General features: G+C 31.9%; 3 pseudogenes; all 3 read right to left on the reverse strand.

Moving 5' to 3' along the window:
• Positions 1-2651: 2651 nt before the first annotated feature.
• Positions 2652-3056, reverse strand: LOC136223358 (probable histone H2B.3; annotated as a pseudogene).
• A 3467-nt stretch (positions 3057-6523) lies between these two features.
• Positions 6524-6928, reverse strand: LOC136223233 (probable histone H2B.3; annotated as a pseudogene).
• Positions 6929-9327: 2399 nt separating this feature from the next.
• Positions 9328-9734, reverse strand: LOC136223235 (probable histone H2B.3; annotated as a pseudogene).
• Positions 9735-14225: the final 4491 nt, after the last annotated feature.

Consider the following 14225-nt stretch of genomic DNA (forward strand, 5'->3'; position numbering starts at 1 on the left):
ATATATATATATATATATATATATAGCTAAATTTCCCAAATGAAAGTGGACTATTGAAATGTTTTATTTCTCTAAATTGCATCTTCCATATAAATATTATAAAACAAAATTTCGGTTATGTCCTACCCACAAGATCTCATATTTATATATTTATGCATTCAAATCAAAGTGAACTAGATGGTTAAAAGAAAGATTTGGTAAATTCTTTTATGTTGGTTAGGGCTACGACCAAAATTATTGAAATTGTAACATACTCAATTATTTGCCTTCTAACAAAATTTCTGGAAACCATTGGAAAATTTATGATTTTTCAGTTTCATCCAGTAAGATATACCAAAAAAACAGTTATAGAATTGTCAAATTACCAGGGTAAGAAATGAAATAATAATTAATAATAGCTGTAGAAGATGGAAAAACAAAAAGGAATATTCCATATTTGCAAGTAAACACCTAACAGTGGAGTTAGCGAGTCTAAAGCAGATTAATAGAGGACATCATACAAAGGTTATATATATATATATATATATATAAGAAGCTGGGTTCATCTTATCTTTCATCATCCCACTTGTTCTTTGGTATCTCTCCAGAATCAGCAATTACTACTTTCTTTTTGAGATAATATGTTTGAACAACTACACAAATTGTAGTACATCAAATAAATAAAATCATCGATAATTATTTAGTCAATCCTTTATCAAATTAGTTAATATTAAGTGTAATGTGGTGAAAAATGATTTTCTTCACTGACTCATAGTTAAAAACTTCAGAGTAAGCAAAAACCAGAAAGGTTAAGTTGAAGGAAATCTAGTAAGTTTCTGAGCAACAAACTTACATGTCAGTTACATATTATACTAACAGCATCAGTAATAAGAACAAAACTTACCAGCTAGCTTTGACAGTGGTAATAAAAAATTGTGACCCATTAGAATTTGGTTCTGAATTCACCATGGAAACAACACCTAAAAACAAGTACCCATTGCTGCAACAATTAAACAACCCTAAAGCCATCACATTTATATCAACTAATACCAAATTTGGCAAAAATCTAAGAGATAAAATTGATAAGCAAATATGAACAATGTTGTCAAATAACATCAAATTTACTTGTGTAAATAACATCAACTCAACGCATGTAGTTTTATCAACAAAAAAAAAATTGTGGTTAGAGCGAACAAAAAGAAAACATCCTAAACCCCCCAAATCAAACATCATTTTACTGACTACCTTCAAATTAGGTCATTTATAGAAAACCTAAGAGCTTATGAAGTTGATAAGCGCTTTGGTACCTTCGGATACGGCGTGCTTAGCCAATTCTTCGGAGAGAACAAGTCGGACATGGAAAGACGAGAAGCCAACCTCTCGAATATATCATTGATAAAGCCATCCATAATCTTTATAGGTTGGTTGTGTGCCTTCAAATGGTAGAGAAAGCTTCTATTTAATTAAATTAGCATTTATATTTGACTTTGAAGATATATATATAGCTAAATTTCGCAAATGAAAGTGGACTATTGAAATGTTTTATTTCTCTAAATTGCATCTTCCATATAAATATTATAAAACAAAATTCCGGTTATGTCCTACCCACAAGATCTCAGATTTAAATATTTATGCTTTCAAATCAAATTCAACTAGGTGGTTAAAAGAAAGATTTGGTAAATTCTTTTATGTTGGTTAGGGCTAAGACCAAAATTATTAAAATTGTAACATACTCAATTATTTGCCTTCTAACAAAATTTCTGGAAACCATTAGAAAATTTATGATTTTTCAGTTTCATCCAGTAAGATATACCAAAAAACACAGTTAGAATTGTCAAATTACTAGAGTAAGAAATGAAATAATAATTAATAATAGCTGTAGAAGATGGAAAAACAAAAAGGAATATTCCATATTCCACTTGTTCTTTGGTATCTCTCCAGAATCAGCAATTACTACTTTCTTTCTAGGTTTTCCACTGTATGTTCCTACTCCCCCTTCTATTGCATAAACTGTGTCCATCCCTTGAATTACCTTCCTGAACATGTCGTGCTCTCCATCTAACCTGTTTTGGTCCTGAATTTGGTCCTGAATTCACCATGGAAACAACACCTAAAAACAGAACATATATTAGATGAAATTCTTGGTTGAAATTAGAGAAGAAATAGCCTTAAAGCTCAAGCATGTTGACTTTAGATCAATTGAGTTGCTACTTTAGATCAATTGATGAGGTCTTAATATTCTCCAATTAAAACTTTATGGATACTTCATTTTGCACAAGAAATGATTTTGGTTCTACACAAAAAATGATTTCATCAGATGATCAAATTAGAAAGAATTGAGACTAGAATACCCATATAACTCATTCATTGTCACAAAATGATCTAGATTTTTATCGTATTTTATGGTTTCTTGTCCCTTTATTGAATGTGGGACTTGGATAATTTAAAAAGTACCCAAATTTACTTGCAATTATATATGCAAATATTATAAATCGAAACCAATAATTCAGCAAACTAACATTTAATTTAATTTAATTCAATGCAATAAAATTACTGTAGTTTTATCCGGAAAAAAAAATGTGGTTAGAAAGAACAAAAAGGAAACATCCTAAAACCCCCAAATCAAACATCCTTTTACTGACTACCTTCAAATTAGGTCATTTAGAGAAAACCTAAGAGCTTATGAAGTTAATAAGCGCCTTGGTAGCTTCGGATACGACGTGCTTAGCCAATTCTTCAGGGAGAACAAGTCGCACGGCAGTCTGAATCTCCCGTGAAGTAATCGTTGGCTTCTTGTTGTACATGGCAAGGTGAGAAGATTCCTCAGCCAACCTCTCGAATATATCATTGATAAAGCCATCCATAATCTCCATGACCTTATTGGAGATTCCGATATAAGGATGAACCTAGTTTAAAACCTTAAAGATGTAGATCTTGTAAGTCTGGACGCTCTTATTCGATAACTTATTCTTCTTGTCCGCGGCTCCATTCTCCTTTGGCAATTTCTTCTCTGCTCTCGACTTTTTCTCCACTGGTGATTTCTTAGTCGGCTTCTTTTCTGATGCCTTGGGTGCCATCGGAAACAGTGAAAATATTAAAGAGAGAGATTAGAGTGGAAGGAAATGGAAATATCTCAGTAAGGTTTGTGAATTTTAGATTTTTGGAATATATATATATATATAGAATTTTTCGATGAGCTATTATATTGGCAGAATAGGCAAGACATGAATTGAAGACATGGATACATAGTGGTCGTGGATTGAGAAAGATATTATTGGACGTTTGTGATTGGTTATAATAAAATAACCGAATTAACCAAACAGACCGTAATTAGGATTAATTAAATTTATTAATTATTAGTTATCTATTAGTAATTATCTGATTAGAAGTCCTAAGGCAAGCGCAATGGACATTTTATAATAATATTAATTATCTTAATTTAGTTATTATCATAGTTTTCTATTAAACAGTAATGAACAAAATTTAATTTACTGCAGATTGAAAAATTAATTAGCAAGTCAGCAAAGGTTAATTAGCAAGAGAATTTATTTAAGTTTACTATAGTCTGTAAGTAGTTGACTTTACAAGATTTTAACTCAAGTCTGTAAGTAATCTAATATTAATAAAGAGATGGAGCTAGAAGAGTTAATTGATTACACCTACTGAAATAGTAACTCAAATCTACAATTAATAAATTAGTAAATTAATATTGTAAGTAATATTTGAGGTTACAATGAATTTTGATACATATTCTAATAATATAATATAAACTAATAAATAAGTAATAATTTATTTAATAAATGATAAAACCGAGTACCGAACTGAACCGAAATATTCGGTTCAGTTCGGTTCCGTTTATAAATATTATTCGATTAAGTTCGATTTTTATTTTAAATGCTATTTGGTATTTGGTTGTTTCGGTTCGGTTCAGTTTTCAGACCGAACCGACCGTTGAATGCCCTTATGGTGGATACAAAGCTGGAATGGCCAAAGCTTTAGGACATGGATATACCTATAGAAAAACATGTGTGTCGTGAGCCCTTATGTTCTGGTATGCCGGGGCTTTTTATCAAGAATGGATTGAGCTTACTTATTGGAGTATCCAGAGATGCACCTTCTGCTACAATACAGATAACATATTTTATTGTTCACCATTTATTTTAAAAGTTCAAGCCCAGGGTTATCTTTCATTAGTTAGTCCTTGTGGTCATTTATGGTTACAACAACGTTGGTCTTTTTACCCTCTTGTAATAACTATATTTTTCATTATCAAATTGCGTGGTTTTAAATATTGTGTTGTTTGTTTTCTTAATTAGTTAGTCAGAAAAGGAATAAATTTTTTGTCCAATTTGTGAAATCTGATCCACAAATACTATGATATCTTGTACATATTGAGCTATATTTTTTTTGTCTTGCTATAAAGGAAATTAACCACTTTTGGTCATATCTAATATGGTTTTTTTTTATCTTTAGACTTCATTATATGAATAAAATTCCTATGCTTTATGATCAAAATTACGTATCTTACTAATTTCTTACTTATTTAAAATTGATAGTCAAGTGAAATGTGGTGAAAATTGGATTTCTTCAATGACTCATAGTTAAAAACTTCAGAGCAAGCAAAAACCAGTAAAGTTAAGTTGAAAGAAATCTAGTAAGTTTTTGAGCAACAAACTTACATGTCAGTTACATATTATACTAACAGCATCAGTCATAAGAACAAAACTTACCAGCTAGCTTTGACAGTGGTAATAAAAAAATTGTGACCCATTAAAATTTGGTTCTGAATTCACCATGGAAACAATACCTAAAAACAAGTACCCATTCCTGCAACAATTAAACAACCCTAAAGCCATCACATTTATATCAACTAACACCAAATTTAGCAAAAATCTAAGAGATAAAATTGATAAGCAAATATGAACAATGTTGTCAAATAACATTAAATTTACTTGTGTAAATAACATCAACTCAACGCATGTAGTTTTATCAACAAAAAAAACTGTGGTTAGAGCGAACAAAAAGGAAACATCCTAAAACCCCCAAATCAAACATCCTTTTACTGACTACCTTCAAATTAGGTCATTTATAGAAAACCTAAGAGCTTATGAAGTTGATAAGCGCTTTGGTACCTTCGGATACGGCGTGCTTAGCCAATTCTTCGGGGATAACAAGTCGCACGGCAGTCTGAATCTTCCGTGAAGTAATCATTGGCTTCTTATTGTACATGGCAAGACGAGAAGCCAACCTCTCGAATATATCATTGATAAAGCCATCCATAATCTTTATAGGTTGGTTGTGTGCCTTCAAATGGTAGAGAAAGCTTCTATTTAATTAAATTAACATTTATATTTGACTTTGAAGATATATATATAGCTAAATTTCCCAAATGAAAGTGGACTATTGAAATGTTTTATTTCTCTAAATTGCATCTTCCATATAAATATTATAAAACAAAATTCCGGTTATGTCCTACCCACAAGATCTCAGATTTAAATATTTATGCTTTCAAATCAAATTCAACTAGATGGTTAAAAGAAAGATTTGGTAAATTCTTTTATGTTGGTTAGGGCAAAGACCAAAATTATTGAAATTGTAACATACTCAATTATTTGCCTTCTAACAAAATTTCTGGAAACCATTAGAAAATTTATGATTTTTCAGTTTCATCCAGTAAGATATACCAAAAAACACAGTTAGAATTGTCAAATTACTAGAGTAAGAAATGAAATAATAATTAATAATAGCTGTAGAAGATGGAAAAACAAAAAGGAATATTCCATATTCCACTTGTTCTTTGGTATCTCTCCAGAATCAGCAATTACTACTTTCTTTCTAGGTTTTCCACTGTATGTTCCTACTCCCCATTCTATTGCATAAACTGTGTCCATCCCTTGAATTACCTTCCTGAACACGTCGTGCTCTCCATCTAACCTGTTTTGGTCCTGAATTTGGTCCTGAATTCACCATGGAAACAACACCTAAAAACAGAACATATATTAGATGAAATTCTTGGTTGAAATTAGAGAGGAAATAGCCTTAAAGCTCAAGCATGTTGACTTTAGATCAATTGAGTTGCTACTTTAGATCAATTGATGAGGTCTTAATATTCTCCAATTAAAACTTTATGGATACTTCATTTTGCACAAGAAATGATTTTGGTTCTACACAAAAAATGATTTCATCAGATGATCAAATTAGAAAGAATTGAGACTAGAATACCCATATAACTCATTCATTGTCACAAAATGGTCTAGATTTTTATCGTATTTTATGGTTTCTTGTCCCTTTATTGAATGTGGGACTTGGATAATTTAAAAAGTACCCAAATTTACTTGCAATAATATATGCAAATATTATAAATCGAAACCAATAATTCAGCAAACTAACATTTAATTTAATTTAATTCAATGCAATAAAATTACTGTAGTTTTATCCGGAAAAAAAAACTGTGGTTAGAAAGAACAAAAAGGAAACATCCTAAAACCCCCAAATCAAACATCCTTTTACTGACTACCTTCAAATTAGGTCATTTAGAGAAAACCTAAGAGCTTATGAAGTTAATAAGCGCCTTGGTAGCTTCGGATACGGCGTGCTTAGCCAATTCTTCAGGGAGAACAAGTCGCACTACAGTCTGAATCTCCCGTGAAGTAATCGTTGGCTTCTTGTTGTACATGGCAAGGTGAGAAGATTCCTCAGCCAACCTCTCGAATATATCATTGATAAAGCCATCCATAATCTCCATGACCTTATTGGAGATTCCGATATAAGGATGAACCTAGTTTAAAACCTTAAAGATGTAGATCTTGTAAGTCTGGACGCTCTTATTCGATAACTTATTCTTCTTGTCCGCGGCTCCATTCTCCTTTGGCAATTTCTTCTCTGCTCTCGACTTTTTCTCCACTGGTGATTTCTTAGTCGGCTTCTTTTCTGATGCCTTGGGTGCCATCGGAAACAGTGAAAATATTAAAGAGAGAGATTAGAGTGGAAGGAAATGGAAATATCTCAGTAAGGTTTGTGAATTTTAGATTTTTGGAATATATATATATATATATATATATATATATATATATATATATATATATATATATATATAGAATTTTTCGATGAGCTATTATATTGGCAGAATAGGCAAGACATGAATTGAAGACATGGATACATAGTGGTCGTGGATTGAGAAAGATATTATTGGACGTTTGTGATTGGTTATAATAAAATAACCGAATTAACCAAACAGATCGTAATTAGGATTAATTATATTTATTAATTATTAGTTATCTATTAGTAATTATCTGATTAGAAGTCCTAAGGCAAGCGCAATGGACATTTTATAATAATATTAATCATCTTAAATTATTTATTATCATAGTTTTCTATTAAACAGTAATGAACAAAATTTAATTTACTGCAGATTGAAAAATTAATTAGCAAGTCAGCAAAGGTTAATTAGCAAGAGAATTTATTTAAGTTTACTATAGTCTGTAAGTAGTTGACTTTACAAGATTTTAACTCAAGTCTGTAAGTAATCTAATATTAATAAAGAGATGGAGCTAGAAGAGTTAATTGATTACACCTACTGAAATAGTAACTCAAATCTACAATTAATAAATTAGTAAATTAATATTGTAAGTAATATTTGAGGTTACAATGAATTTTGATACATATTCTAATAATATAATATAAACTAATAAATAAGTAATAATTTATTTAATAAATGATAAAACCGAGTACCGAACTGAACCGAAATATTCGGTTCAGTTCGGTTCCGTTTATAAATATTATTCGATTAAGTTCGGTTTTTATTTAAATGTTATTTGGTATTTGGTTGTTTCGGTTCGGTTCAGTTTTCAGACCGAACCGACCGTTGAATGCCCTTATGGTGGATACAAAGCTGGAATGGCCAAAGCTTTAGGACATGGATATACCTATAGAAAAACATGTGTGTCGTGAGCCCTTATGTTCTGGTATGCCGGGGCTTTTTATCAAGAATGGACTGAGCTTACTTATTGGAGTATCCAGAGATGCACCTTCTGCTACAATACAGGTAACATATTTTATTGTTCACCATTTATTTTAAAAGTTCAAGCCCAGGGTTATCTTTCATTAGTTAGTCCTTGTGGTCATTTATGGTTACAACAACGTTGGTCTTTTTACCCTCTTGTAATAACTATATTTTTCATTATCAAATTGCGTGGTTTTAAATATTGTGTTGTTCGTTTTCTTAATTAGTCAGAAATCTGATCCACAAATACTATGATATCTTGTACATATTGAGCTATATTTTTTTTGTCTTGCTATAAAGGAAATTAACCACTCTTGGTCATATCTAATATGGTTTTTTTTATCTTTAGACTTCATTATACGAATAAAATTCCTATGCTTTATGGTCAAAATTACGTATCTTACTAATTTCTTACTTATTTAAAATTGATAGTCGATAATTTATTGTGCGTGTATAAAAAAATAATGACTGGAATTGAATAAAACTTAATTTAAAGGGAAAACTTCAAAAATGAATAATTCAATAATAAAAAAACGCCATGGCCTTGAAAAATTGCAACCGCTCAATACTGTACTTTCGGAAGAAAAACTGCTGTCTCCATTTCAGTATCTTCTTTCATGTGACTCTCAGAAAAAGTGGTCCCTGCTGAATTAAAATAAAATATTTTATGAGCTAGGAGGACCCACCCAATAAAAGGGGACCATATAAGGAAGCATTTGGTTTTATTGAAGCTTGATTTGTTGTTTATAGGTTGGTTGTGTGCCTTCAAATGATAGAGAAAGCTTCTATTTGTTAGATACTTTCATAACTCCCCACTTTCTTTTTCTTCTACTTCAGTAACTCCAACTTCCATTGGTTTCCCCACTTTTTTCACTTCTCACTTTCTTTTAGAAAAATTAAAATTAAAAATAAAGTAAAAAGCTAATAACTAACCGAAAACCATTTAAACTTGATTGATCCGACCCAACTAAAATATGATATAATCAGTTAGACATATAGTAGCATATTTTTTTCACTTCAAATTTCAGAAATAGATGGTTACCATTCAAAAAATCAGATTACTTAGTTGTTGATGAAATTCTACAAGTCTACATACAGAAAATCATTAGAATAATTAATTTGTATTTTATAAATATTAAGTTTATAGAAGGTCCAACTGAATTTAATATTTAATTAATTTAAAAAAAAAAAAATTTGCGCACAATGCGCTTACATTAAAGAAGAAAGAAAAATTTCCACCAGACCCGAATGTGATTCGAACCCATGACCTCCCTAGTCATATGTAAGCTCTCAAATCAAACATCCTTTATACTGGCTACCTTCAAATTAGGTCATTTAGAGAAAACCTAAGAGCTTATGAAGTTGACAAGCGCCTTGGTACCTTCGGATACGACGTTCTTAGCCGATTCTTCGAGGAGAACAAGTCGCACGGTAGTCTGAATCTCTCGTGAAGTAATCATTGGCTTTTTTTTTTGTACATGGCAAGACGAGAAGATTCCTCATCCAACCTCTCGAATATATTATTGATAAAGTTATCCATAATCTCCATGGCCTTATTAGAGATTCCGATATCAGGATGAACCTCCTTTAAAACCTTCAAGATGTAGATCTTGTAAGTCTCGACGCTCTTCTTCGATAACTTATTCTTCTTATCTGTGGCTTCATTTTCCTTTGGCAATTTCTTCTCTACTCTCGGCTGTTTCTCCACCGGTGATTTCTTAGTCGGCTTCTTTTCTAATGCCTTGGGTGCCATCGGAAATAGTGAAAATATTAAAGAGAGAGATCAGATTTGAAGGAAATGGAAATATCTCGGTAAGGTTGGTGAATTTTAGATTTTAGGAATGTATATATATATATATATATATATATATATATATATATATAGAATTTTCAGATGAGCTATGATTGGCAGAATAAGTGAGGCATGGATTCATGATGTGGATACATAGTGGTCATGGATTCGGAAAAGGATTATTGAACGTTTGCGATTTTCAAGTCGAATGCGGTTTTGAATTTCTACGTAATTCTTTTTTTTCAAGTTCGCGAGTGGATCATTTTGAGTGTTTGGTTAAAGTTAGAAATTTGATTAATCCAAGCTTTTAAGGGAAATTTCATTAAAGAAAAAAAGACCATTTTATAATTACGAGGGAGTTACTATTTATTAGAAAGAGAAAGACAGAAGTGGCTCAAAACTGGTAGGTTTTTGGATTGGACGATTTGATACTCTTAAATATCTTTGTGGATAATCTAATGCTCGGGAAGAAGAGAATCGAAGACATACGATTTTGGTTGGTGGAGAATAGGATATGTACATCACCCTCTCTTAAAAGCGCATTAGTTCTCTTTTAAATCCAAAAAGGAAAAAAAAACAAAATACAGTGAGTCACACACCACTATCCTTTTATCGAAAATTTCAACTTTTCTACTTCTAAATTTTTTGCATTATAATAAAAAAAGTACTTAATTTATTACAAGGGATATGAATTAAAATTTTGCTATAAAATTCAAGTTTTATGGTTTTGAAAAAAAAATTAAAATCTAAACTTTATTTATATTCGTTCTTTAAAACTTAATTTATTGGCAATTATATTATTAATACAAAATAAATTAATTGATTAAGAGTAAAATAAAATAAAATAGCATATAAAGTGTTGAAGTCATTTAATAGTGGTGATAGTGACTAACCACTAAAGATGGGTTTTTTTAGTAAATAAGTGTTTTGCAGAGAGTTGATAGTGAGGTGGTATGGTTGGAAGATGTGCGGCTCTCTAAACATTAAAGTTGCTCTGATAGTGGTGCTTGATGATTGAGGTATACAAGGAAGTATTTTTTGGTATTTGGGTTACAATTTAATCCAATCCATTAAAAAACTATTTATGTATTGATTGTTAAAATCAACTCAAGTCATTAAATATTTAATTTGAATGGATTTGATTTGATAGATTTTTAATTCAAATATATATAAATACATTTATAAATGCCGCAACATTTCATCAAAACATTTGACACGACAGTGACAAAGTTGTAAATAAAAAGTATAAGTACATATTGCCTATGCATTTTTTATGAAAATTTTTCATTTTGAATTTCTTTTACTTTTTCATTTTCTATCATATTAAATGTTACAGAAATGATGGAGCATTCACGAATCCGAAGAGATAATGGTTTGATGAACATTCACTTTTTACACATACACTCTCTACTTGGTTAAACATATTGTAGACACTAGAGTCGGAAGACCTGTATTGAAAATTTACGATAAATTGTCAAAAACGATAAAAACGACTCATTCACCTAAAAGAATAATAAAATTCTAAAAAAAATCCTAGACAATTTATTCAAACAGAACCATAAGGCTTGTACAAATGAGCCCCCAACAGACAAGCTTGTGCAAGCAAGGTGTGGTTTTGAATTTCACTTGCGGACGATGTGGTGTCCAGTATATGGTTGTTGGAACACTTTATGATTTTTTACCCTCTTCAAGCTTCTCCTTCATGTTTTGCATCTCTACGGTGTTATCATCTCGATTTATGTTTATTGCCTTTTAGATAGTCTCCATATTTTCGATGAGATGTTTGGTGAGTCCGTCCATGAACTTCCTATTTTCGGGTTCGAGTAGTCCCATACATTCTTCCATATGCTTGTTGAGATTAGGAGTGACTTGAAGGAATCCAAGAGGATTCCCCACAGCGTCTATGGGGGGTCGGGTGCCTAGGCAGCCGCCGAGGGCCTCCGATTGAAATTTGTTTCAAATTTGATAATTATTAAGATTGATATGGTTAACAAGTATGCAGACTTGGATTTGTAACAAAATGTAGTGCTACCTGAATGATAAAGACGTAGTGGAGTTGTTTGTAAGGGTGGGAGTTTGATCCATGGATCTGCATGTTTTGGTTCTTATATTCCATATATGTTTTTATTTTATTTTATTATTTTTATTATTATTATTATATAATTTTAATAAAAAAATTATAATCTTAATTTTTTTCCTTAAACCAAAATGTTAATATATATTCAATCTAAAATGACTAATATATATTAATTTACTTATTTTTTTATAGAAATTGGGACGAGGTAGAACTTGGGCGGGATGAGCACCCATGGTCCAAGAACTGTCAAACCCACAATATATTAATAAAAGAAAAAAGTGAGTGTTTGAACAAGAGAAGAGGAATGAGAACAAACAAAAAGAAGGCGGGAGGAGAAAAGTTAGAAAAATTCAAGAAAAACGCAAGTGTGAAATACTACAAATGTCATCATTGATAAACCTGTGGCAAAAAGCAGTAGCTGAAGGCCACCAATTGATCACTGAGGAAGAGACTCCAAACTTTGCTAATGCATCAGCAACTCTATTTCCTTCCCTAAAGATGTGTGAAAAGAGAATGTTTATCCTAGAGCAAATGCTGAGACAATGCAACCACTCTTGTCGAATACTCCAAGGAACATCCATGGAATGATGTCTAAGTAGATTAACTACGTACATTGAGTCTGACTCAACCCAAAGCTGATGCCAATTTTTCTCCCAAACAAGTTTAATTGCGAAAATAGCGGCTCTCAATTCAGCCATATAAGTAAAAGAAGGAGGGGTAGAAAAAGCAAAACAACCTTTGGAAAAGCCTCGATAGTTGCAAAAAATACCTCCCGCTCCTGCCTCGCCAGGTGTGCCAAAAGCAGAGCCGTCTATATTGACTTTAACCCAGTCCGGAGGAGGTTTAAACCAATGGACCGAAATAATGTTGGGAGCAGGAGGCGTCCTAGGAGAAGCCAGAAGACGGGATAAGATAACATCATCTCTCCGCAAAGAGCAAAAACCTTTAGAAGTGGCAAAAGACTCTCGAATCATTCGAAAGAGGGTGATCGTCGAGTGCTGAATAGAAGGACAAACTTCCCTAAAGATTGCTTCATTCCTGCAATGCCAGATTAACCAAATGCAAGTAACAGCGGCAACACACCAGATCATCGACACATGTGAGCCAAAATGAATGCTACGAAGAGTGCTGAAGAAGTGGATGAATTGGGAATGATGAGGAAAATAGCAGCAAAATAAATCTCAAGGGCTTGTTTGTAACACCTGGTCCAATACCATGTAGATCTTGTCCGCTCTGGCCCAATTCCAACACATTGGGCCTCACGGCTTTAAAACGCGTCTGCATGTATTGGATTCTCATCTTACTAATAAGCCCCAATGTCATGTCCATGTCTAAATTTCTAAAATTTACACCTTGCTGAATTTGGGATATAAATCCCAAACTCGCCAGCTTCCACCATCTTCTTTCGTTTTCTTTTCTTTTCTTTGCTGTTTCTTTCATTTTCTTTTGCCTCTTCGTCGTTCTTCGACCGTTTCTCCACCGTTTCTTTGATTTACGGAGATTCGACCGTCCGAATCACTTGAAATTGAAACTATAGCATCCTTATGTATAGATCTAAGTCCTAACCGAAGAGTTTTTAAGTTTCGACAGTGTTTGGAGGGAAACGTCTTAGACAGAATTTAGAGGCGAATCGATCGGGTGTATTTTCTTCAATTAATAGCCAAGGTAAGTAACTATCAACTATATTTTGAGTTTTATGTATATATATATATATATATATATATATATATATATTGATAGAAATTGGGACGAGACAGAACTTGGGTGGGATGACACCCATGACCCAAGAACTGACAAACCCTCAATATAAAAAAAAAGAAAAAATTGAGTGTTTGAACAAGAGAAGAGGAAGGAGAACAAACAAAAGAAAGGGGGAGGAGAAAAGAAAGGAAAAGTTAAGAAAAACGCAATTGTGAAATACTACAAATGTCATTATTGATAAATCTGTGGCAAAAAGCAGGAGCTGAATGCCACCAATTGATCAAGGAGGAAGAGACTCCAAATTTTGCCAATGCATCAGCAACTCTATTACCTTCCCGAAAGATGTATATATAATCAAAGAATTTTCAGAAATTGATATTTCAGGGTTTATACGGGTATTTTGTAAAATTGAGGTTTTTCATGATTTTGCTTTTTATTGTGAAATTATGGTTCAAATGAAGCTATTGACTATGCTTCTATGTGAATTTCAGATTTTACTTGATTATGTTGATTTAAGGCTTAATTTGATTGATTAACTTTGAAATTTTTTATTGATTAAGGTTTGATATTTTGAATAACTCTGGTTATTTTTTTACAAAAGGGCTAATTGAAGCCAATATTTAGGGTTATGAAATAGTTTGGAATTTGATTGTGAAATGAAATTTGAGCACGAT

Source organism: Euphorbia lathyris, chromosome 3, assembly GCF_963576675.1.
Source record: "Euphorbia lathyris chromosome 3, ddEupLath1.1, whole genome shotgun sequence".
Classification (NCBI taxonomy): Eukaryota; Viridiplantae; Streptophyta; class Magnoliopsida; order Malpighiales; family Euphorbiaceae; genus Euphorbia; species Euphorbia lathyris.